At 37.9% G+C, this 23,517-nt stretch overlaps 1 protein-coding gene across 2 annotated transcripts in view; it reads left to right on the forward strand.

Annotated features, from left to right (window-relative positions):
• Positions 1–2,277: 2,277 nt before the first annotated feature.
• The window catches only part of LOC121301648 (talin-1), a 95,132-nt gene continuing 73,892 nt past the window's right edge, over positions 2,278–23,517 (forward strand). For both annotated transcript variants that reach the window (XM_041231216.1, XM_041231225.1), the window contains exon 1: positions 2,278–2,393. The gene's annotated coding sequence lies outside the window, so the exon portion shown is untranslated. The remainder of the gene's footprint in view (positions 2,394–23,517) is intronic.

Raw genomic sequence — 23,517 nt, forward strand, 5'->3', positions numbered from 1 at the left:
CTATCACACAGATATGTTCTAATGGATCTCCTCCTAGTGGCTGATGTGTTAACTAACACCAGCATAAGACCTGTACTTGCCTCTGGACTAAAAAGGGATGCTGTCTGTATTTGTTTTAAATTTAATTGAATGGTAAGATGTTTGTCTTTGATCCCTGCAATTCGTTACAATATATCTGGGGAAGATTTTAGATAGCTTTCGTCTGTCAGGAAGAGGAAGCTTTGCAGGCTGATCTGTTTCCATTACACCTACGAAATCTGTTTAAGAAAATAATTTCCAGCTCTGCTAAACTTGCTCTAGTATTTCTTTTTTTAATTTAGTAATATTAAGTCAGTAAAGTTCCCAATTTGAAATGCCCAATTGTACCGTCAACTGACCGCTTCCTTTCACTCTGCAGTCCTGCCATGCAGCCAGCCCAGACCTACAGCACTGGAGGACAATGCAGCTCTGGGCAACTTACAGGCAAGCCTGCAGAGCAGCCTGGCCAGTCTACAGGGGTAGCTTGTGCATGGTGAGCTGAGGACACCCTGGCCGACCTAAGCCCTCCCCACCCAGTTAAGTCGAGACAAACTTAGGACAGAGGGTTGAAGACACTTCTTTACACAGGGAGTGGTACCATGTTGACGCTGAAATTGGGATCATTTAAGATCTGACATGACAAAGTTCTGAGATCAACCACCTACTAGGAACCGGATGAACACCGATTGGCATAATAGCTTCCTACCATTTATAAATATGTCATTTGTATCTTATGTTTCCTATAATTCTGAAGTTCAAGAGAATTATATTACTTTCACACTTCAGCATTTTAAATTACAGTGAGTTCCATAAATATGGGAAAGTTTACTTTGCAAAAGTAAAATGTTCTGGGGACTTTATTTATCACGTAATAACAGTGCAGGAACAGTAATAAACGATGATTAGAAACATATCATAGGATAATAAACAGATGTAAAAAATACCATGCAAATCCAGAGGGTATAAAAAGATACTCCTTTAACATATTCAAAATGACACCATCTAAAAAAAAAGATGTGTTCTATAATGTGTGCATAAGGTTTGGACTGCATGTTTAATGGTGTTCTATTATTAATATTAAACTCAATGTAAATGCAAATACTCAATACATCTTATTTGCACCCTGACATCCAACATGACATACTGTGCTACACAGATATTCTTTATTTGATAGGAATGCTGAAATGACAGAACATTGTCTGGCGGAATTGTAATAAGGTAATGCAATTCTTCAATATAGCCTTGACCTGTTTTTGTTTCTTCCAGCAAGCATCCAACTGAAAACATCAATGGCTAATGGATGACCTTGAAATCCAATGACAATAAGTTGTCCTGATATTTGCTGGGAGGAAAAAAATGAAATCTTTTTAAACTGTGGAAGTTGCTAGAAAATAGTGTTCCTCATGAACTTTACATGCTATAAATAAATAAGTGCACATCCTGCAAAGTTAAAATGTAAGGGACTGAGACGCAACTCATTTCTGGTCAGCCATGCAACATACTGTACCAGTGGGGGATTAAAATTCCAGCTGCCATTTTCTAAGCAACTAGTACATGGATTTAATGCAGTGGTAAATTACATTTTCTTTCATCCTATTGTCGGTATTATTAGTAGTATTTTCACTAGTTCCCTTCAACTTCTTCTGCTGAATACATGATGTTGGTTATTTGTTTGTAATTCCTCAATCTGTAGATATTTCAAAGCTGTTCCTGGTACTTTTTGTGTTACAGTACTGTACTTCACTGTAAACTCACGTCTACGGTCTGGCTGCAACCAGATATCCTGAATTATTGTAAAAACAAACAAACAAAAACATTACATTAGAATAATAAAAGGAGACGGAACATTTCTGTGGGCGGAACTGGGTACAGGTTAACCATGCTCAATGCTCATTATACTTTTTAAATATTATTATTATTATTATTATTATTATTATTTTATTATTATTATTATTATTATTATTATTATTTTTAAAGAAAACACAAACAAGCAAACGAGGCACTAATTGCATTGTTTTTCTGCTGATATGAAGATTCTGAGTTAGTTGTAACCTTGATAATATTTTAATATCTAATCCAGCTCTTTTCGACTATTTATTTTCAAGCTATACTTACATGTTTGTGTTTTACATTGTTCATAGACGTCCACTTTAAACCGTTCTCTTTAGAACCCAGTGACGTCAGCACATATAGGGGCTGTGTCAGTGAATGGGGTGGAGTTAGTCTTGCTGATCTCATCAGGGAGTGGAAATCACGAAGAGTCTGACACAAACCAGCACTGTAGAACATCACTGTAGGCTGGGGAGAAAAGGATATTTTTCTGGAATTTCCAACAAGAAGGGAGAAACAGGACCACAAAGAGAGAATCCTAAGTGGTAAGGAGCACAGTAATCCTAAACGTGGTTCTGTAAATGATAGTTTGTTGTCGGTTTAAAAGTTTTGTTGTATTAGGGTGTGAAGTTATGGTGTCCGTAGAACGAAGCCCACACGTCTGTGTGGGCTTTATCGCCTGATTCTATACTTTGTCGAGCGAGTCAGTAATCTGTTATATTTATTATATACAGATTTGTTTTGTTGTAACAAGTAAGTGGCATACATGGTCGCGGTACTGAAACACAAATAACTTTTTACAACATTTGACTGGGAGTAAAAGTTGTAAGTGTGGTTGACAGTTTGAAAGCAGACAGGAAATTAAAAAAAAAAAAAAAACTTGAATATTCAGAACAGTGCAGTTGGTCTCAAGTTTATATTAAAAAAAAAAAAAAAAAAAAAAAAAAAAAAAAAAAAAGTTCTAAAAAAGATGCTTTTGTTGCGAACTGCAGATATGGTAACTAACAATTTCTGTAGCCCAGGGATATGCTTTATAAAACGGGAACGAGCGTTTGGTAAGAAAACAGAAGTTGAAAACGTAAGAAAGTTGTTTAGACACGGAGGTTTGTCATTCTAAAATAGCTTTTGCCTAGTACATAAAGAGTAGTTTACACATACTGTGTAGCATTTTTGAACTTTTCTAACTGTACTTTTTCTAGTTTTCTGCTGTGGTTGATGAGGGACTGTAATGGTATTTTATAAACGTTACAGGATGCCAACAGGCCTATGAGAACAACACTTCCTTTTTTACCTGAGAAAGTGTTCGTACATTTCAGGGCTATGCATGACCAAAGTTATTGGTACTTTCATGCTGTGCAGTGGCCCGAATCAATCGGCATGTTACAGTGAAAAGGGAGACAAGCAGCAGACATACATTAAAATAACGTTTTGCAAAATACCTATATTGCTTGCAGTATTTCAAAACCATGTGATACCTCATTACACGTTATTAGCTGAAGGTATGTTTCAGTGATAACATAGTGCCCTTAAGAACAGAAAAGCAAAACATTTTACAATTCTTTACAGTACTTAACTGTCTCCCAAATAGTTTTGGGTTGCTTGTTAGAAGCAACTGTTACGTGTCAGTCTGGGCAGTTGGAGGTTTTTCTTCACTTGGTCTTCATTGAACATTTCACAAGCTGCTGTGGGAGCAAAGTGCTCTGGCTCTGATGCTCAAGGTGCCGGGCTTAAATTTAGGTATGCATTGATAAAACAAGTCTGTTTTTCAGAAAGACGCATGCTCCAAGTTTGCAAAATCCTTAAAGCATGTTTTGCAAAGGAATTTATTGTCCTAATTTCTTGTAACCTGAGACAGATGCATCTATTAATATACACTTCTGTCAGAGCACCTTTGCAAAGAAGAGCCATGATTTTATACAGATATAATCACAATGGTAGGACAGCTACACGCATAGTTGAATGCTGTAGTTGTTTTTTCTAGAACCAATAAGGCCAACATCTTGGTTTGCTTATGCGATAAGATGTGTATAGTTATAGTTATAGGTATAAGAGTATAGGTAAGAGTACAGGACTAGACAAAGACTGTTGTCATATTTTGTTATGGCTCTCTGGCACTGTCATAGAGTGGGGATTGAATATCTAAAAATAAACACTTACCAGATATTGCTGCAGTTTGACAGGGCGTAGTCAGCTGCGATGGAGTTGCCTGTCAAGGTGATTCTGTACATGTTCTATGGAGTTTGTTGCCAGGCATGGGTGTCCTCCTTTCTGGGTATTTTATGCTCGCATGTTCCTTTCTTCCATTCTGTTTTGCAATCACTTGTTTTGTTAAATCTTCCAGCAAATAGAGAAACAGCCAAAAACAGAGCGTCACTTCTGAGGTAAATGTGGTCAGTGCTTAAATGACTGTTTTTTAAAATAGATTTTTGGAGCAAACTGTGCACCTCAATGTAGTTTTTGTCACGTTATTTTTTACTAGTTCACAATATTAGCTGATTTTGTCAGATTTGTTTGCGTGAAGTTTCCGGTTACATGTATAGGTTTTTAATGTGGAGCTATCCGGTGATGGCTAAAAGCATTCTCGACATGAAGTGACAAGTTAGTCAGTGGCATATACTTTTTGTTGCCTCTGGGGGTGAAAAGTATTTGTGAAACAAGTTTTCAGTGTGGCAGCCAGGGTGTGCCCTTCATTGTTAGACGACAGACGACATAGAAAAAATGTAATAGCTGCAGGGAAGAGCTATCTGTACAAATATTAAGGCTGATCTTAAACACAGAAGAAGCCCTGAGTGGAATACATGACTTTAAAATAGCCCTTTCTGGGGGCAATTTTAACTTTTTTTTTTTTACTGTTTAATTTAAATCTGTTTTAGGATTTTAAAATCAGAAAATGAACCTCTTTCTCCCAGCAATAATTCCCAAATGGAGTGATAAGGATTCCTTGAATTCTCGGGGTGGAAAGGGTTAAGGAATTTGACATGTTTACACATGCAACTGTGAACCACTGTGTGGAGCGAACTGCGTTTGGAGAAGTTGCGGATAACACTGCACAGAGCTTGATAAGTGTTTAAGTTAAGCGCTTCACTGGTTTTATTCGTATGGTGTGACTGTCCACAGAATGAAAAGGTCAGTATTGGTTAGTTGTTTAAGTATATATTTAGCTACACCTGCAATGCTTTATCTGCAAAACAGCAGGGCTGCATAAATGAAAAGTGAAACATATGCAATAATAATAATAATAAAAAACTATGATAGGTCATTCTTAATATAACATCCATTGTTAATTACAAATCAAGTCAATCACACTGGTATTTTAAAGTTCCCTTTTTTTATGAATGTTCCTCTTGTTTTTTGGACTGATCCTGTCTGTCTGTTACACTCTCTACATTCAGAATTCACAAATATTCGCCTTACTTTTTTAGTTGACTACCAGCCTCCTGCAGCCCCTTTTGGCTTAAGGTTTGCGTTTACTTCCAGAACTAAGGCAAATAACTGTTTTGCGTGAAATAGGCCTACGTCCTCTCAGACTCTTGGAAAATCAATTGTCTGTTGATAAAGGTCAACATTTAAGAAATACTGGTATAAAAACAGATTCATAAATGTATAGACTGCATGTAAGTTATCAGTTTCTTTCCCTCCTGTAAGGAATTCAAGATGAAACGAGAATTAAGGCCTGTAGGATTTGACAAAGTGTGTTTATCTGGAATATATGGTAAATTTCCTAATGTTATATGTCACGGACACACCTTTTTCAGTGCATATTTTACAGCCTAATTTGGCGCGAATGCGATTGGGAAATGCTTCCCTTTTTTTTTTCTATGTGCAGGCCTTCTGCTCTGACTAGACTGGAAAAATGTGGTCGTTGAGTAAGTTGGATTAATCAAAAAATGGTCAGGAGGGGATGGGGACTGTGATTTCTGAAATGGTTCAGGGCCTGTGACCAAAATGTTTTATTTTTTATTTTTCATAATAAGTAATTCACTTACTGTAACATACAAATAACATTTATGTAAAATGATATTGGAAAAGATCCCAAAACGTAATTGTAACTTCTTCCTGTGAAGGTTCTTTATTGTGGAGCAATTGGAAAATGAACACATATTAAGAGGAGTGGAGATACAGTATGTGGCTGCTCATCATTAATGTATTTTATGTAATGAGCACTGTGAATGAGTCGGTCCTATTTTAAGATGGATCATTCTAAATACCCCAGTCTTACTACTGAGCAAATAATTTCTTAATCTAAAGCAGTAGTTTAGCATAAGGCTTCCTAGTGAAGCTGTATGTTTCTTCAATGAAAATATCTGTTTTTTTAATATGAATTATCTGGCAGCACTATTAACCGTATGAATTGATGTAATTGATTGGATAACTGCTAGTTGTAAACTAATAGTAAATAAGTAAATATTTTGTCTGAGGTTAAAAAAAAAAAAAAGACGAGAAACCAACATAACTGTATGAGGTATTGGGTATTGCTCAGTGATAAATTCTATACTGTCTGCTTTAGCTAAAACATTGTGGTTTTGTCTTGCGTAAAAGACATATTAATATCTCTTTCAGCTACTGTGAACGTAACCATTGTCTTTGGTTTCCTCATTCTAAAGAAAGTGATCTTTTAACTCTATTGACTCCACTGACTCTATACTGCAGAATACCTGCATTTAACTGAAATTCAGCTATCAGGAGACAATTTTATTGAGAAGAAAAAAAAAAAAAAAAGGTGAGTTTTTCTTTTATAAATAACCATTGCAGGATTTTCAATAACCACTGTACGCTATTACATATTATATAAGTAACTGCTGTGGGGTTTTCATTATCTTTTATAAGGGCAGGTGTCTGTGTGTGGTTTTGAGTCATCTGATGCAGAATATATTTTGAAACAATTTTTGGTTGTCTGCTAACTGTCTCCACTCCATCCATTTTATAGATGCAGATTGTGCGTTTGATATGATGTGGTAGTTTCAGTGCAGACGCTTAACAAAAGTGAAAGGGGTCATATATTTAAAACAATGTTCAAAATTAATTAGTGCTGGGACAAATATCCGAATGTTCAAACAAATATTTTTTGACATGTATTCGGATACAAAAATCAGATGTTCGTTTGTTTGTTCAGCACAAGTAAGGCACAAGTAAGCCTCATGTTATTACTTTATGAAAACATGTCTTTGGCCACTGTTTACTGTGGAGAAACAACAATGGCAAGGAATAAAAAAAAGTTTAAAAAAAAAAAAAAAAGTAAAATGTGGTGTCAACTTTATGTACTATTTGTCGTAAACAAAACAATGTTTAACTGCTATTTGGCATCCTTTGTTTTGTACTGGGGTAAAGTAAGGCCTACACAACATATTCTTTACTCCTGGGATATTTTTCTACTTTAATGTGTGACATATTGTAATGTCTTGCTGTGAAATAAAGGCACACACACGGGGGCCACGCCCCCCTGCCCCTGCTGCTATGCGGTCTCTGCCAGCATTCTGAGCAACATAATGGCTTTTATTACTTTTTGAAAACGAACGAATATCCAAACTAGTATTTAAGTTATGAGCGAATATCCAAACATGAAAATCCTGTATTCGTCCCAGCACTGATATGAATGTGTCATTTGTACAAGTTTTGTGGAAGGTACAGTAGGGATGTTGTGTTTCTTCAGTCTGGTGCTTGTGTAGACCAGATCCTGGTGATTTGAGATCCAGGTCCATGGCCAGTCAAAGTTCTGACACAAAGATCCAGCTCTGCAGAAAACGCAAACACCAACCTGGAGATGAACTTGAATAACCAGGCCTAAAGGTGGCTGCTGTGTTCTAACTGGATAATATATTGCCCTTTCTGGACTGACTCAGCAACTGATATTGCAATTCAATTTCTTTTGCTGTCTGGATATTTAATAATTTCTTTGTTTGTCAGACACCTTTGGAAATGTACGTACCCTTGCACACACCCTTGTGGAATTTCTGTAAAGCCTCTTTCCAAAAAATATAGCGTTATACATCCCCACGTGTTGCTACAACTGTTTAAATGATGTACCTGTAATTTATTTTAATTGTTGACATCCTGACAACTTTTTACAGCATAATATGTACAGTAAACAAATAAACTATTATTATTATTATTATTATTATTATTATTATTATTATTATTATTTTGTATTAGTATTATTCATGTTACAGCTTATAGTATAAGGGTTATTGCCCATACTGCCAAATGGGCAACGCAGCAATAAGGACCCATGATTTCACACCAAACACAAAGCCAGGGCACTTGTATTGCTATTTCTGATCGCTCTTCCTGCAGTAATCTGGCACCTGCCCCTTACATAAGTGTAAAACAATGTCAGGATGTTAACAATGAAAAAAAAATTGCAGGTATGTCGTATAACGCTATATTTTCAGAAACCCCGCTACTTACTCTTTAAGTCTGGGTTTAAATGCTTTATATATTGGTGAAAAAGCTCAATTGTTATGTTCTTTTTGGATATGCGTTTACAATTGCAAAGTGTCACTTGTTTAGGTAGAAGCTGTACCGGTTTGGTATTGCAGCATGACTGTTCTGGAGGCTGTAATAGAATTACACTAATCGTCTTTCATTTTCTTACTAAGTTTCAAGTAAATAACAAGACCATGTATGGTATATTTGAGTCTTACCCAAAACTTCCCTGTAAAGCTGCAAAATGTTGGTACATTTAAAATCTAGGAAATGTAAAATACTGACCTGAGCCTGTTTTTACAAGTCAGGCATTGTTCTGTATTCAGTTGAGTGATCCTGAACATGTTTGAATTTGTTAATACAGTATTAGTATGAACTGCATTTATTCATTACCGGTTAAAGACATTTACAACTACTGAATTCTTTGTATGACTTTTCCACAGTAATACATCATGTACTGGTTGTAATTCTCAAGCACTTTTAAATGTTATAGGCGCTTGGGCTAAATAACCATGATTAAGAAGACTTGTACATTTTCACTTTCTGGTTTGCTCTCTTGTGGCTGAATTAATTTACTATACCAACTGGTTTGTCCTGGTGGAAAGTACAGCCACATGCAGTGAAGATGCCAACCCTAGTCTTTGAGCAAGAGGATTTTTAAAGCCACAGAGCCGAAGGGGTGTAGCTGGTTAGTACTGTGCTGGTACAGTATATTGTCCTGCCATGATAGAGATCTGGTCAGAATAATGCCATTCTGACATTTGGAGATATTGCACTGGCAATATCTTTGACTTCCCATACTGTTCCACATTGGCCTGAGTCACTATTGTGATTGGAGAAGATTCCATAGATATTTTGGAGGGGTTGAACACCATACCCCCCCTTCCCTTAAACACATTAAATACTGTAAAATAAATTGAATTGTTTTGAGACGTACAGGGGAGAAGTAAATTAAAAGGGAATAGCACATATTTGAAACACTTTGTGTAGTAACAAGGTTGCTATTGATGCAAACTGTAGTGGGTTCTCGGGGAATAAGGGCCTCTTTGTCCCAAGGGGACTTGGTGCAGGATGGGAATCTTGCTGCGTCCTGTGTGGGGGCTGCACCCTCCCATTCACCATCTCTCAGCCTGCAAAGGATACAGGCTCCAGACTCCTACACACGGAGAGCTTCTGCAAAGTTCAGAACAACACTCTGTTGTTGTACCTTGCATGCAGTGGATTGTAGCCTCAGATTTAAAGAAAGCAAACAGGAGGTTGCATGTCTGTTCTGAAAGAAACGTCCCCCCTTTTAATGACCATCAGCGTAGATTAGCATTTTGTGGAAAAGTTAATGGGGAAACCAATAACCAGCTTTTTTATAATGGTTTTAATTATGTATTATATTCCTTCTAAACCTACCTACTGTAGAATCTGTGTGTGTTGGGTTTTTTGGGTTGGTATACTATCACTAAGGCTGTGATTTTGTCACAAATTTGTACTGAATCACGGAGGAAGGGGGAAATGGTGTGTAAAGTCACAGGGATGAAAATTCAACAATTTGGTGGGTTTTCTAGAAGATAGCAAAGAAACTGTTTTTTACATACCTTTTTAGGTTAAATAAAGACTTCTCTTTATGTGCATCTGTTGCTTCTGCTGTGGTACAGTTTACAGTTATTTTACATTTTTGTTTGTTGTTTACATATTATTTTGATACAACATGTTGTACATTTGAGAGGTTTGATGCCTTTATGGAGTGCCGGTCATCCCGAGTACATTTTTGTATGCAGAAAATTATCTTTCTGCGTCAACACTGTTTACTGGTGCTATCAATCATCTCACAGTAATTGCAGCAAGAGCTGGGAATCTCATTTCCATGTTTTTTTTTTCAGAACTGGTAAACGTTGTCGCATTTCATTTCAATGACAAATTCGCAGTAAGCACGGTATTCACTCTCTGCCACACAGTTGTCTTCAAACAAGTGTTTGAGGGCATTCCACTCTTTCTCAGCTATGCGGAGATATTTTGTTTGAAAAATTGCAGCTGCAGGTTGACAAAATCGGGCAGTAAGGTTGCACAGCATGTATGTTTACATTTTTTCAGCGCTGTCAATTGATTTAAAATGTGAACGGCTACATTGCAAAGTAAAGCTAGTTCAACACCATTCGCGCAACTGTGAAAAAAAGCATTTTAGTTATTTTTTATTTGTTGTTCAGATGGAAAGCCAAGTAGTGCTGGTAAAGGTCAGTGTTCTCCACTAAAATCACGAAATCCGTGACCACCGTGAATTTATCCCAGCTTTAACTATAAGTAAACATGTTGCTTGATTAGAGTAATTTACAAAGCTATTGAATGTTGTAGCTCTTGATGGCAGTACACAAATACTGTAGCCTAAAGCTATAAATAAGTCATTCCAATGACGTATGTTACAGTAGCCTAGGCTTGGATTTCTCATAAAACTAAGAATATTCTAGCCTTGCCTCTTTTTCATTGAAACAATAAAGCCCTGTCTCCTGTAATTCAGATGAACAGAACACAGGTTTCAGACACTCCAATATGTATCAAGTGTCTCATCTGAACCATCATTACAGTCTTCAAAGGTTCAGCTCCCAGCCCAGGATGGAAGGTATGAAGCAAACTGATACAACAGTGTCCACGCTATTCTGAGCCCTGTTAGCTTATTTGGGAGTATCCCCTGGAGGTTGAAGACACAGTGGGGGTAACATATTTGAAAACTGAGCTTTTAAAGTAGCCAGAAGAGGGAATTAATTTAAAAGAAGGTTCTCTAAGGGGAGGTAAATTGATAAATCTCAACTGACATCTGAAATTGGTTTTATTCTCTTCTCTCATTTCAAATTCCATAAGCCCCACCCCCCTCCTTGTTGCAGCTGTTTGGCAGTCTATTTTTTAAATTTTAGGTTGAGGTCTAACCTCGGTGTCTTGTACAGAGCTAGTTTTGAGGGTTGTCTTTAAAACCAAGCATGTTTGTTAATAAATATTAACTTGTGGATAAACAGTTTACTTAAGGCATATTTACTGCCAGTCAGCCCTTTCTGAAATTCCTTACCATTTCTAAGTCCTTTATTCAATATCTAATGTAACAGTGCAACTATTTTAAAATGCGCAGTGCTTAACTAGCAGCTTAAATAATCCATTTTTTAAAAAACAGTGCCAGGAATAAGACCTTGTTCCTGCCAGGTCTGGAAGGGTTAAGCCTGCCAAGTAGGTAAGTGCCTGAATTAGAGCTGGAACATTCTAAATGAGCTTAATGACTGAACTGGTCTGAAAACAGCCACATGTTCCTTTTCAGCTGCAATATCAGCATCTGTCTTGAATGTGAAGCAGTGAAATTAAAATAGTATTTTAAGCAATGCCATTGTTAGACGGTACTAAATAAACGAATAAATAAAAACGGGTTCCCGTAACCAACGAACCAGCCTTACTTCAAACATAAACTTTTATGTGATTTAGTCACACATAAACTGATGCTTTGAAAGAATAAGGTACCAGTTTACGTGAACAGTGATGGTTGGTAATAAAGAGTCATAGAGTTCCAGTAAAGAACTCCTGAATGTATTCTGGGTGACTCCCTTTGGATAGCCTTTTTGATGATGATTGTATCCATGTGTGAACTTTAAAAGCCTGGTCTCCTGTAATAATAGGTAAATGATGATTACTGTCCGCTTCCTCTGGGTATGCGTTCTGTGTGTCCTGTGAGGACACAATCTTGGACTGAGGTTCTATATTAACAGTTTTACCTCTGACATGAAATGCGTTCTTTGCAATTAAAGAGACAGAAGTAGTGCTCGTAGAAATTGAAGTGAGGGGTTTAGGCCTATGGAGTCCCTTGTGATGAGCCTGCATTTGGAGAAGCTGTGCCCTCAGTATCCTGTATTAATGCTTTTAGACATAAGTTTCAGTGTGGGCAACAGTACTGTACATGTCTGTTTATTGACAGAATGCAGGTGAGTAATCAAGCGTTTTGAGTGAGTATTGAAAATTCGGGAGAGCTGGTTGCTTTTCCCCTAAAAAAAATAAAATGGAAATGTAAATCAAATGGCATCATTATTTCTGTTCTTTAATAAAATGTTTGTAACTTTCAGAACTTGTGTGATTTGCTAATTTCAGGAGGCATTTTAGGTAATACATTTAATTTACAAACAATAGTAATAAGTTCAAGTGAAATTGCCCAGTATGCTTAATTATAATTTTAAGTTGCAGGTACGTTTTGTCTTTTTTTTTTGTAGGGGCTGCTCTATCCCTAGTATGGCAAAACGAAGGCAGAGCCTCTAGAGAATGGAGACGTCAGATATTTATGTTTGGGGTTTGCCCTGCAGTGGTTTCAGTCCTGTTTAGGAGATTTTGGAGTGTGTTTCATTTCCAGTTGCTGGATGTTTTAAACTCCTCTGGATGGGGTTCAGGTTCTGCCAGTGTTTGTCTAGAGTCCTTATTTGGTCAAAGTTACACACATTATTATTCCCTCACTTGACGAAGAAGAGAAATTATTTAGTTTGGAACACAGGGATTTCTTTTTGTGTTAATACCTGTTGGTCAGAGCCTGGCAATGTGTGGCTGCAGAATAAATCTTATCCACTTTCAATTTAGGAATTTTAAGAGTTTAGGATTTTTTTTTCCCCCTTTCAATTTAGAACCAGAATGCAAATTTCTGATTTCAGGTGATTTGTTGTGGATATCAAGAATTGGATTTAGGTTAGCTAAAATATAATGATTTTTAACACTGGTTATGTTAAAACTGCTTGTGATGTGATAACTTCAGTTAAAACACTGGGCACTTGCATTCTGATTGGTTTCTGCATCTTTCTGTGGCCCTCCTGCTTGGTTAGCTTCACTTGGAAAGTGTAATTGGGACACAACAGACATGTGTTTTTGTTGCATTGACAACTGGCATTTCATATGTGTGAATGAACTAAATAGAGAGTTTTTAAATATGTTTAATGATTAGGTCCATTACAGTGCAATGAATTGAACATGGGGAGTTATCCATGTCTCCAAAGGTATACATTTGTATCTCCCTGTCTATATAGCAAGCGACAGGAGTACATCAGCCATGTGGGAGTATTCAGGACATGCATGTGAAGGATAGTAAATACAGAAAGAAGGCTTGTTGGGAACACATGTGACCTTACAGTAACGATTGGTTTAATGGGTTTTCTTCAAGGTTATGTATGTACAGTGTCTAGTGCTTTTAGAAGACACTGGGGTGGTGGGAGGAAAATGTGTTCAAGGCTGTAAGTAGTTAGTGTGTTATTTAAATAAGCAATCGGTCTTTGTCACAGACTTACCAATAGCTATAACAACTTATTGCAAGGAGATGTTAATGCGTTGTGTGAGCTGCAGTTGGAAGAGGCTTAGATCCCACATTGCAAGTAATATTAAACTTCTTAAGGCAGTTCAACACGTCACAGGTGCTAACATGTTTAATCTTTTCTTCACTGCCAGTATCTCTATATAGCACGTGGTTAGTGTTTGCATTCACTCCTGTTAATGGCCTCAAACAAAGGTTAAACTGGGAAATCCACTGATTATTGCTTGACGGTGATTAGGAATGAGTTCTTGATAGCAGCTTACTCTATCTCTCTTGTCTTCATGAGTGGCATTTGACAGTGAAGGGCAATGACTTCACAAAGCAGCTTGCTTTTTAGTATTGTGCCCTGTTGCTGCAGTGATGCATGGTGCTTTGCTGTTCCATTGCAAGGGGTAGCCTGCAGAGTGTGTACACTAGGATATCTGTTATTGAATGTTTTTGGGAATGCAAATAATTATTTCCGTTAACAGAACTTTTTGGATTGACTGAAGTGTGTATTGGAAACTTTTTTACTCAGTCTTCTAACAGTTAAGAAAATTGAAAGCTATATTGATCAGGGTGCAGTGTGAACACTCAGGAAGATGTTATCTAAGTGGTGCAGGCAGAATACATGCATTTCCTCCCCAATACTTTGTCTATAATAAGAAAGTTGAGGTCATTTTACTATACAGAATATTGTATGATAAATTAGCTACAGGTTGTACTGAGATGTTGAAAGAGGGATTTCTGTTGATACAGACATGACACACAGAACTAAAGAAGCTCTCTTTCACTAGAGATACTGGCTGTCATAAGAGTCATTTTGAAATAATTTCCTTGATTGCGGAGTATTATGTATTTTTATCCTCCATGAAGCCTAATATTGTTACTTTGGCAAAATTTAGGCCACTTTATTTACACATTTACACATCCGTGTAAAATCTTTTCCTGCAGGCTGATTAAGCTGAGCCACGCGCCTTTCTTTCCTAGTACAGTAAATACAGTATCTGTGTGCATGCTGTGCACAATAAGTCATAGTCTCCCTTTCCCTGCACCAGCAGACTGGCAGGGTGCCTGTTGTGAGCTGTTGCCACTGCTGTACACATGTTGCAGTACCTGTGTGGAGTGGGAGTAAGAGGTCACAGATTGCAGATATTATTAGCTGTAGGCTTTCACTGGCTGGTAAGTACTTGTTACAGAAACCATTGGGAGCCAGACTGGAGGCACCTGCCAACTCCGTGCTATAATGCCAGATACTGTTTCTGTCCTGTACTGTTTCGGGGACACAATTTGCTGTATGGTAATGTGTCAGACAGCATCATGGAGATGTGTGTATAGTAAATCCCAGTACAGTGCTGTTAACAAGCATGGCACACCATCCTGACCTTGCATCTGAACTGATATCTGCGTACTTTCTTCTTTGTGGTGCTGTACTTGGGGGAAAACCCCATGACATAAGCCACGCCCCCACCCCCCCACACACCCCCGTGGAAAACATCTTTTGTAATAGTATCATTTTCGTATCAAAGTGTAATGAAGCTCAGTGAAAGCCCTGATTTTGTATAGTCAGCCTGTGTTAACATATGGTAAGAGTTTCCAAATACACACCGCAGGGAGACCTTTTAAACATGGCAAGCCTGGATAACTGTGGTAAATCCGTACTATAGCCATGGGAAAAGCATGGGAAAATTGCACAAATACCAATCGTTGATACCATGGTAAACTTGTATAAAGACAGTTGTGGATGTGTGGCGTCCCTCTGAGAACAAAGGCCAGGTCTTTACATGTCCCAAGAACCACACAGGCTGCATTGGGTTATATATCTAAAGGTAGATGAGGGCCGCGTTTCCCATCAGTTAATAACTAAACACACATAAGGTTCAGAGATACCAGTCAGAAGCCAGGGCAGCTGGAGCTCTGTGGCTCTTCGTGTGGCCCAGCAGATATCACAGCAATGTGTTTGACATGGTAGCCCCTGGCAGCCACAAGTCATTGAAGAATGAAAATATTACACAGTTTAATTGGATTAACTGTTATTGGATGCTCCTTTAGACTGGTAGCGAGGGATTCCCCTGGGCTTATAACCCTCCTCTGACAAGGATGTTGAGTGGTGTGTGGTGAAAGGAACAATAACAATATGGTTTTTCTCTTAAAAACGTCAGCGTTTATTTAATTGAACAAAAACAAGAGATTATTTAAACAAAAACAAGTTGCCCCTATTCCAGCAATGGTATAGAGGAAGCAAACACGGCGGGTTGCAGTCCCAAAACAAAAAAACAAATGCACAGTCCGACGTGCACAAAATTGTGCTGTGCATACGTGTCCTTTTGAGTGCGGGTGATGCAGTGGAAGCGGTGAGTCAGGGTTAATGCTGGCTCTGTGGCTGCAACTCCATTACTCCTCCTCAGCAATCCTGCAGTGAGCCTGGCGACCGCCCTTCTCCAATCGCTGCCTGCCCCGTAGCCGATTTGTTTCGTTTATGTGCCGCTACGCGCTTCCACCAAGCTTGCCGACTTCTTGTTTCCGCCCACTGTCGAGTCCACCAGGGGGAGGTTTAGAATCCACGCAGTTCAAAAGAACTCTGATTTTATAGCTACTTTAATGTATACAAAGTCTTCCTCTGCCTGTCAAGTTGCACTTTCCTGGGGCCGTCAGTTAAGATATGATCAAAACAACTCCTGCGCAATTTCAGTTATTCACATTCCTTGCAAGAATCTACTGGGAATGTTGGCTGTGAGCTCTACTCTTACAAACTGCAGAAAAATTCATAACTCTGTCATGAGCTCGAGGAGCTGTTGAATTTTCTGGTTTCTACTATGTGTCTCTTACACCGACTTGGTATTTGGTGGTCACCTGTGTTTCCATAGTAACCTTTATTAGGTGCACTTATGGACTAGGTCCTACAGTTGGTCCTGTCCTGCCTTTCCAAAGAGATGGCTGCTTTATAAAGAAGATCGGACCTGAAAAGTTTTATGATGGAGAAGGAAGAAGATGCAGTATATGGGCTCAGGAGTTTTCATTTACTTCCATTTTAGTACAGCGCTATAATTATTAGTTGCAAATAGAAACCAGTGTTTGAATTTGATTTTAATAAAAAACATATTAAACAGATTTTCCATTAAATCATTTCTCTGTACGCACCTCAGAAAGGTGAACTGCTGCTGGAACATGTTCCAGTTTCCCATTCTGACAGTAATATCAATTCCCACCACTCAGCCTGCCAGACAAGCTTGTAGTTTGCTGTTATATTTCTCTGCATGCCACTGGAATTTTTAAGGCACGCTCAATTAAACATTTCCAAACTGCTTGGGGAATAAATACATTTAATCTGCTGCTAGAATGCTCACTGTCAGCCAATGGCAGTGGCTGAGAACTCTCTCTCTCTCTCTCTCTCTCTCTCTCTCTCTCTCTCTCTCTCTCTCTCTCTCTCTCTCTCTCGGTTTAGACTCTGCGGAGAAACATTGTGGGATTCTAAAGGAATGCTGCTTGGAATTCAGCAACAGAACCTCTGGGATAGAGTACTGTAGTCATGATTTAAGATATTAAAGGTCTTTTGGCTTTCGTCGCTGCATTCTTATAAGAAATAATATGTGTTGTAATTAATGGTTGCTAAGGATGGGCCACAAACAGATTTTACAGACACATGTTTGACAGTCCTATGTTCACTACCTGTAGTTCAGGATCCAAAGAGTATTGAGAATAAGACTTAAGACCCTTTCACACTGGCACTCCTACCTGGGTTCTGGCTACCGGGTCACAATCCCGCGTTGTATGAAAACACATATCTGGGTTGACCCGGGTCCCAGCGACCCACCTCAGGGTTTGGGTTGACAAAATGCATTAAGGCTGTTAGTTTAGCCATATTTTTGTTGCTTGAGACACACCATTAGCTAGATTGCAGCAGGGATGAAGAAACATTTGCTCTAATCAACATTTGGGCCAAGCTGCTTCCGAAGCATTGATACGCGCATTGTTTACTTTAATCAATCACTCAGTCTTTACTTTTGTATAGTGCCTTTAACAAGGGCCGCCACGAAGCGCTTCGCACAAAAACAATAAATAAATAAAGTAATCGGCTGTAAAAAAAAAAAAAACAAAAAACAAAAACAAAACAAAAAACCCCCCATAAAAATAGGGTCAACCCTGCTTCAACAAAAGCAGTGTGAAATCGCATAGCTGACCCGCATGACACCGGGTCTAGACCCAGGTAGGTTCTGACCATAGTAGACTATGCCAGTGTGAAAAGGGCTTAAGACTTGAGAGCAAGTTGTGAAAGTACACACAAGTAGGCAAAAGATCTTGCATATTTTTGAGAATGGAGTAACTGCAACTACTCTTATTGTGGAAGGATGAGTAAGACAGGATATGTGAAATGACATGGTCTAACAGTCTGAGGCTGAGCTACAGAAAAACAGCACTATTGTTTGACTTAATTTATTTCTCCAATCACCAACAGGTTGATTGTGAACACCAGTATGTATGTATTAGCTTGTAAAGATTTAAGATAAAGAAATACTGTTTAGCAATGAGGCAAAGTTTAGAAAATATATGCAAAGAAGAAAATAATAAATCTTGTGTCATCCAGAGAAACGCAGGTAGAGTTTAAGAGACATCGCACCCCATCCTACATTTACTGTTTCTTTTTCAGTTACTTCTGCAAATCTGTTGAGCAAATCTCAGTTCAATTTTCAAATTATAATTTGCAGACGTTCTGCAAGTCCCAGTGAGCACCGATGACTCGATTTGCTTATTTCTCTAGCAGTGTGTCAACTCATGTTCATATTTGAACATTTTACAATTCTAATGTATAAAGAAAAAAACTAGTCATTTAAATACATTATTTATCAAATGAATCATCACGTACACATCTATAATTAAAAGAAACATGCTCTGTAGCATTAGAAAGTATAATGTGTTTTTCAATGCAAAATGATCCATTATTTAATTGTCAGTTCAAATTTCTATGTAATTTTAGAGTACAAATGTATGCATGTCTCTAATCTGTAAAAAAATCTTGTATTTGATACTGGACCTTTTGATTATTTCTCTCTGTTGGTAACAGAACAAATTGGAAATGTAAATGCAAGGTTAAAAACAAATGCAAACCTGGGACAGAACAGGATCACCACATGCTGTACTTCAAACTGGTGTTAAAAATAATGGAATGTTTCCGACTTTTAAACCAGCTGAATAAGACTTGCTGTGGAAACAGTTGAGATGCTGATGCTTTTTTTGTGCACCAAAACAAACAGCAGGCCAGCACTGATAATATGGGATATGAGTGAGTGATAGCCCACATCTATCTGCTGTGACCGCTGTCATTCAGATCCAGGAAAGAAGGATGTGATTCAGCACTGTGAAGCAAACATTAAAGGGAGGCCTTTCTTTCCTGCTGCTCTGTATAGAGTTTGCAGCCGTTGCTTTGAGCTTGGTTGCCACTCCACTAATAAATACAAAATAAAAAGAAACTTGCTATGACTGAGTGGTGTTGGCTTGTTATAGCCAGGAGGTTTCAGTCTTAGCAGTCTTGTCTACTCCAGCAGATTGGGAAACTGACAGATTTTTAGTCGTGCTCCAAGCCCCTCTATAGAGACTGCTGAGCTGCAGAACTCTATTTGCGAGTGCTGTTGGAGTATTTCCACCTGGGTCCCAGCACAGTCAGTTAAAGCTGCAAGGTGCAGTAGCTGATGCTGCATTGGGAGTAGTGGCTTGTTGAGAAATGGCAGGTTTACAGAATCAAATGTTGCTTTAAAAAATATTTCCAGGAGTTTTGTAAATGTTTCGTTTCCATTTATCTGCCAGACTAATTCATCCTTCCTTCAATAAAACAATGCAACCCCCCCTACACCCTACCACTCAGTCTGGGAGGTGAACTTGCAACCTTCTGATGTGGAGTCAACACACTCAACCAGCTGCTAATTACTGTATCCTTTCCCAGAAGCTTACAGTTCTCCCTCTACATTTAAAATGATTGGGAGAGTAGGGAGTATCGGTATGCTTTATGTGCATTTTTACTATATTAAAAATAGCAGCTACAATATTTGCAGTCTTCAGAAGACATTGTAACAGTCCACCATATATTAGTCATTTGTTGGTTGTATAAAGGTGACGTGGTTTACAGCCTGGTCTCTTCAGAAGTTGTATCACAGATGGCCTAACTACCACAGTCTGTTCCAATTTACAGTTGAATGGGAAGAAGCCACATGGAAATAAAAAATAATGGGAATATCTATGTTATAATTTATAAACTTAATTAAAAGTTGGGCATTTTGTCATGCAGAATGTGCATTTATTTAGAACACTTCACATATAAAATACTGATTTACGATTATTTGGCTTGTGGGTAAAAATCGGAAGGATTAAAAAATAAATAAATAAATAAATAAACCCCAGTAGTCATTTACCCTCATTCGAGGGGATATTTTGCCACACCTTACTATACACAACTCTTTTAATGTGCATTTTGCAATTTTTCTTTTGGTTAAAAAGAAGAAAATAAAATACTGTAAGCCATCTATCTACATTGATTGGAATTTATTTTCTTATGTTGACATCTACTTTTGTATATATTTTAGTATGTACGATTGTAGGCTATAAATAAATACGTTTTTATTTTATGGATTTGTTATTAAATTCCCACGCAAAATTAAAAAAATAGTCACAAGAAGCACTGCTCGTTAAGCTATTAACATTATTTTGGAAATCACATTAGAACGATATATTTAATAATGCAATAGGCATAACGATTGCTTGAAAATGCCAAAGTCAATGTTACCGATTTCCTGATTAACACTGGAGTTATCATTTATAACCTCTTGAGAATCCTGCCCTTGGTATCCTGTTGATTTACAAAAGTATGTGTTAAAACGTAATTATAATTTTGATCATCTGCTACATTAAATGTTTTCAAGAACTTTGTATGGCCATTATTGATTCACTCTTCGTTATGTTTAAAAAAAAAAATATATAAACAGTCGATTGAATTTAGTTATTTCTTATACAAGTAAGAATGCAAGGTGTGTTATTCTGACCAGTACAAGACTGCATTTCTTGATGTTAATTATGTAGGACGTGTATGTATCTTGGTAAGTGTCAAATTGTTTGTAATTCATAGCTGAGTGAAAATATCTTGGATAGCAACGTTGTGTTCTTCAGGAATATTTTTGCTCGGGTCTCAGTTTCAAGTATGAATTGTTGTTCTGAGCACGTTTAGGCTGAAATGTAAGTGTACGGTCTAATGCACATAAGTATGTATTGCAGAAATATGACTATTCTATATTTGCCAGCCAGATGCCTGAGAACACCTGTTTGTTTTCACTACCATACGAGACTATATCATAGTAATGGCAGCAGCGCTGTCTGGCTCAGATAAGAAGTCAGTTATGTGCCAACCTCTACACATAAATAAAACCAGACATGAAATAACCTGTTATCAAGTTAATGCAGGTTCTGTACTGTATGCAATTGTGATGAATAAGGTTGACCGACATTTCCGTTGGACTGTAAAAAAATAAATATTGTTTGCTTTTTTATATAGTCTGCACAGAGATGCCTGCGATTTTCTTTATCTTTACGGTGAATAATTGTCATTCACTGCTGGCATACTGTAACACTTATGAGTTGGCGCTTGTGATAATTTATTAAGGTAAAATAATGTCCAAAGGCTGTCTCTTTATCAGTTTGTTTCTGTTACTGGTGTGTGTGAAAAGAAAGCATGTGGGAATGTGGCTAGGGCCATAATTGAATGATGAATGGTTAATGAAGCTCCACCACGGGAGGGGTATCACGGGTGTTATAGAGGTTAATGTCTGTTTTGGTGAAGGTTGCTGTCCTGTTTATGTCCGTGAGTTTTTGTTTTGGCGCTTGTGCTTTTTTGTTAATGTGTTTTGTTTGTTCCTGTATTGTGGGTTAAACGTGTGCGATAGCGCTTCAAACCTGCAGCTTCTGAGTTTGACTTCCTGCCGGTAACAGCTGGGCTATGATGCTACCCTGTCACACTCGCCTAAAAAACTATAAAACACAGTTTCTTAAGGTTTTAAAGACTGCACTCTTTAATGTTACATTAATTACAAACATGCTAAACGCTGTTGGGTTATTTTTATATTTTATTCTTGACTATAATATTGTATGGACATTAACAGCTCCCTTTTAGTAATTTTTGTATTGCTTTTTCAGTATGAGGCAGGGCGTCAGGACTGCTGATTCCTATTAGGTGATGTAATTCGCTGCATTAAAGTGGATAGCTAACAAAATAATTTAATATAATTGTACCCATTGTCCACTTCTGTTCGCTATGCAGTTTTGATAAAAACACGATTCCGTTTTTTACTGTTTCACTTCAAAGCATGTTACTGGCTGAAAATTATGTCAGTCATAGAGGAATTTGACCAGCTGTACAGAATTCCTGGGGAGAACCCTGGTCAGCCCTGCAGGTGTCTGCTCTGAGCTCACTGGGCGCTTGGCAGGCAGGGTTCGCTGTAGAGCGGTGAGGAAAAACAGTCCCTGAATGTTTTACCTCCCTAACCCATGAGAGTGCCTGGGCCCATGAGACGCTCCCTTCGAAGTCTCCAGCGAAGACCAGACTTCACACAGCCAGGACGTGAAAATTTTAGGAAATAAAAAATACATTTGAAAAGTAGATACGTCAGTAGTCAATGTGATGGGTTATCCCATTTACAGCACTTTTTATCCAGTGAATAACTGCCTACTGTCTCGTCATACTCTCATCGCAATGTTGTATAAATGTCGTCCCAGGGTTTCTAGATGACCCATGATGCTAAACGTGATCATTTTAAAATAAGCTGTACCAATAAGTATCAGTTTCAAAGTGAGTAGTCCAGTAACATGCAGTGACCACGGCTGTAAGGTGTATGCTGTTTAAGTAACTGCCTCTTTTTAGTCTGAAGGTCTCATGTATATAAGCCATAATTAGATGCTTGACTTGAGCCAGCTTCCTTGATCGCATGAAGCCTGGTGGTGAATGCTTGGCCAAGTCCTCCTACTTGATGTGCAAAGTGTGTTTTCGTTAACTCGAATTTTGTGCTTCGCCATTAGGCAACATTTAATTAAGACTAAAAAAATTACTTGAACAGCTGCTAGGGGCTAACTGTAAAAAGACAGTTCAGGTGGCCAATATTTGTGTAACTTACAGGTACTCTTCCCGCCCCCCCCCCCCCCCCCCCCCCCAAGCGATACCGGTAGCTAGCAAGTGAAGTGGCACGAGAGGCAGCGCTTTTTTACAGTTAAAATCACGGTCGTGTATGGTGGCTGAGAGGTGCAAAAATAGTTTTTTCATGCGTTCCCATGACGTGTGTTTCTTGAAGCCTCTTGTCATACAAACACCATGCTATTTCAAAGTAATTTTAAAAAAAAAAAATATATATATATATATATATATATATATATATATATATATATATATATATATATATATATATATATATATATATATTATATATATTTGTTTAAACTGATTTTGTTGTAATGTCTTTGGGTGCCTAATTCTGTTTCCTCTAAATTCCGCAGTTCCGTCTGCCAAGCCTTTGTACAGTTACAGTAGTGAGTACAGAACCATTGGCATCTTTTAATTTTATAAAAATGTTGATTTTGGTTAAATGTTTAAGAGGGCATGGAAACCTTGATTCTAGTTCCTGGTCCGTCTCCAGGTCTGAATCCAATCCAGATTTACTGGATCCACTTCAAGTATTGAGCCGTTCAAACCATTTGAGAACTTGCCCTTAATCTGAAACCACAGGATGTAAATGCTTGTGGGCACCACTTGCTATACAGTACAAAGTTAACTGTTGTTAAAGTTGGGGTCTGCATCTCTCATTTGGGCTGTGGGGTCTATTTGTATAATAAAAACAAAGGTGGATGTAAATTCTGCCACCCTGAAATTTGTACTCGTTTGTTCATGGACGTACTTTAACTTTATTTTGTATGCAAGTGGGTCAAAAACAAAT

The sequence above is a fragment of the Polyodon spathula genome, chromosome 2 (genome assembly GCF_017654505.1).
Source record: "Polyodon spathula isolate WHYD16114869_AA chromosome 2, ASM1765450v1, whole genome shotgun sequence".
NCBI lineage: Eukaryota > Metazoa > Chordata > Actinopteri > Acipenseriformes > Polyodontidae > Polyodon > Polyodon spathula.